General features: G+C 47.2%; 1 protein-coding gene across 1 annotated transcript in view; it reads right to left on the bottom strand.

Moving 5' to 3' along the window:
- The window catches only part of SOCS6 (suppressor of cytokine signaling 6), a 32,931-nt gene extending 32,554 nt beyond the window's left edge, over positions 1 to 377 (bottom strand). The window contains exon 1 of the mRNA XM_019625177.1: positions 259 to 377. The gene's annotated coding sequence lies outside the window, so the exon portion shown is untranslated. The remainder of the gene's footprint in view (positions 1 to 258) is intronic.
- Positions 378 to 3,415: the final 3,038 nt, after the last annotated feature.

The following is a 3,415-nucleotide window of genomic DNA, read 5'->3' as shown; positions in this document are numbered from 1 at the left end:
CGCGGAGGGTCGGAGCTGCCCGCCGGCTGCGCCCCCGGTGCTCGCGCCCCCCCTGCGCCCCCCCCTTGGGGGCCCTGGCCCCCGCGCCAAGGACGGTCCACTCGGGCGCCTGGCGCCGGCGACCCCGGCCTGTCCCCGCAGGGAAGGGAGACACCGGGGACAGCCCAGCGCGCACGCGGGCGCAGGGCCGCCGTGGGAAGCCCTCCCCAAGCCGCCTCTGGCTTAGTCGTAGCGTTTGCTTGTGGCTAGAAAACTTACTCCGTTTCAAGCCGCCTACTTTTCCGTTTGAGCCCTTTTCAGCCCTTTGCACCGCTGCCTGTGCCGCTGAGTTCCAGGGCGGCGTGATGTCAGGTTGCTGGGTGGTACTTGACGCGTTTCTTGGCAAATTGGCGGAAGGTGCTAGGAAAGTGTAGCAGTAAGGGCAAATTTGATTTTTGTCATTGAGAACAGGAAATGCTTTTATTTCTCTTTTGATGAAAAGCGATTAGAGGTAAGTATCATTGAAATCTAACTTAAGAAGTGTTGGCTCTAAAAGTTGTGTGTCTTGAATAGAGTATGGACCTCTTAAAAAAGGAAAGAAATAGGCTAGGCCAGGGGAAAACAAAGTCTTAAAGTGGATCTTGTGTGAATTTATATCTGCATTATACCTAAACAAAGCTGTCTTCAAGAAAAGTTTAAGTTGGTGAACACAATGGGATATATAGATGATGTATTAGAGAATTATACACTTGAAACCTAAGTAATTTTACCAACCATTGTCACCCCAATAAATTTTAATTAAAACAAAAGAAAAAGAAAGGTTTAGGTAATCGATCTTAATTCCAACAAATGTCTGCTATCCCATACTTATCAAAACACAGAATCTAGATTAATAATTTAAAAATTGGATTGTACGACTGAATTGTATATGTAAGGTCGATGTCATTTGCTGTGTGTGATTCACTAGACCACTGTCATCTTCAGTTCTTACTTTAATTTATTAATAAACCTCACCATTACTGTTAACCCTGATTTAAATGCAACTCACTTCTCAAATAACTAATCACAGGGAATGTACACTTAAAAAGAGTGGTCAGAAAGGTTAGTGGTTACCAGTAGTAACTAGAAAAGAAAAACTTTTCAACCCCACCCCCTCTTGTTTTAAGCCCTGACAGAAGAACCAGAACCGTGGGACAGATGGGCGTATCAGGGACCTCAGTGTCCCCTTACCTGATCTCTAGACCAGGAGGAGCAGCAGGCTGCCGCAGGGGGTTGCTGAGGACTAAGCCAACCCAGCAATGGGCTGAGTTTAGGAGACACGATTAAGGGGCTTCTGAGTCTCACAGAGCTGGTCTGGCGTCCCAGCTGTGACAATTCATGTAGTTGTGTAACCTTAACCAAGTTTTTCAGTTTCTACTTTCGAAGAAAGGGTGGTAGGGTGGGAGAGGCGGACTTGATATTACCTGCATCAAAAAGTTGTGAAAAGCAGGATGGCTCAGCTAAAAAAAAAAAAAAAAAGTTGTGAAAGAACGCACAAAAACCACTTAACCTGGAACTGGTCCATACTGATTATTTTTACTAGGTAATGTACGTTGCATTAAGCTCTTTTGTATATATTTTCTCCTTTAATTTTAACAATAATCAATCTATAAAGTCAGTATTATCGTCCACCACATTACAGATGAGGAAACAGGCTCCTTGTATGTAAATATAAGCAGTAAGCAACTTCCCCAAAGTCACAGAGCTGGGATTCAGACTTAGGTTTCTATGATTCCAGAATATGGGCTCTTAACTACTAAACTAAAATAATAGTGAAATACAGCAACAACTTTAATGTCCATACACGAGTGGCTACAGACACGATAAAAATCTCCATGCTTGGCTGAATTCACAGCACTCCCTGACCATAGATCTGCATTCTCCTGGCTGTCCACCCTCCAACTGTTCCTTGTATCAGCAACTCAATCTCCCTCTGGGGAAATCTTATCTTTGCTCCACCCACACCCAGCACAGCTGAAAAATATGCCCATGACTGAGACTCTCCTATGGACTCTGACCCTTGAGCAAGAGATGCAAACACTGATGTGGAAGAGAGGGGGGACCAAATCCACCAGGTTGTTCTTGGCACCAGCCCCCAGTAGCCTTCTTATAAACGCTGGTTTGCTCAACATAACCAATTTCTGTTGTTTGAACCACAGATGCTGTCCGACACACTTGCTAAAGGATGGGGATAGTAAAGGGGCCTATTGAAAGTATCCTAACGGGCAGTGACGCACAGTTCCTCTTCCTCCTAACGTCATAGCTTATAGGGCCGGAAGGACCCTAATCAATCACCCTGAACATCCTCATTTTAGAAAGGAGGAACCGTACTCAGAGCTCATATGACTTGCCCAAAGTGACAAAGTTAAAAGCAACTGAGTCATGACTTGAACTGCTATCTTCCCAATTCAAATTCGGTTTGATTTCTAGTATTCAACGGCTTCCCTTCTTCTGGAAGGAGAAGCGAGAAGAGCCCAGACTTGAGAAAACTGAGTGGAAACAGGAGGGGTACAATGGGTAGCCTACCACCTTGTCCTGTCATTTCAAATGCATCCTCGCTGCTCAAAGCACCCTCTGGGCTCCTGGAGAAAGCTGCCAGGTAAGCAAAACTCTACCCCCTCCACTTCCCTCTGGCCTTTCCATTGCGTAGGCTGCCTCCCTCCCGCCTCCTGTCTGGGGATCACAAGCCATTCAAACTCCCCTGTTCGGTACTTCTGCTGGGATGAGGCCTGTGCCTCAAACATTTACATCTTCCTGGAACTGCCAAATGTGACCGTGTTTGGAAGGGAGGTCTTTGCAGATGTAATTAAGTTGGTTACAAGGCATATTGGAGTAGGATGGGACCTTAATCCAGTATGACTGGTGCCTGATAAGAGGGAAAGAGACGGACGCGCAGCGGGAAGGCCACGTAAAGACTCGGGGAGCACACCATGAAGGCAGAGATTGTGGGGACGCAGCCACAAGACAAGGAAGGTCAAGGACTGCCACCAATACCAGAAGCCAGGGGGCCAGGAAGGATCCTCCCCTAGAGTCTTCAGAGAGCACCTGGCCCTGCCAACACCTTGACCTTGGACTGCTAGCCTCCAGGACCATAATAGCGTCAATTTCCATTGTGTGAAGCACGCAGTTTGGGGTACTCTGTGGTGGCAGCCATAGTGACTAACACAGTTCTCCTAGGCCTGTGCGCCCCTCCAGCCCCACCCCACCCACCCTGTTCTCTGTAATGAAGTCACTGAAGTCTCCTCCCAATCAGAGCTTCTCTTTGCAGAGTTTCCCAGTGACTAGTGTCACCAGAGGTCCCAGGTTGCCCAGGACAGTACCAGGTTATAACTGTGGCCCTGGCACAAATATTAATAGTGCCACCTTTCATCTCAGAATTGTTCTGGTTCAGGTAATA

This window comes from Hipposideros armiger, unplaced genomic scaffold, assembly GCF_001890085.2.
Source record: "Hipposideros armiger isolate ML-2016 unplaced genomic scaffold, ASM189008v1 scaffold_618, whole genome shotgun sequence".
In the NCBI taxonomy this organism is placed as follows: domain Eukaryota; kingdom Metazoa; phylum Chordata; class Mammalia; order Chiroptera; family Hipposideridae; genus Hipposideros; species Hipposideros armiger.
This window is presented reverse-complemented; position numbering and strand designations above follow the sequence as displayed.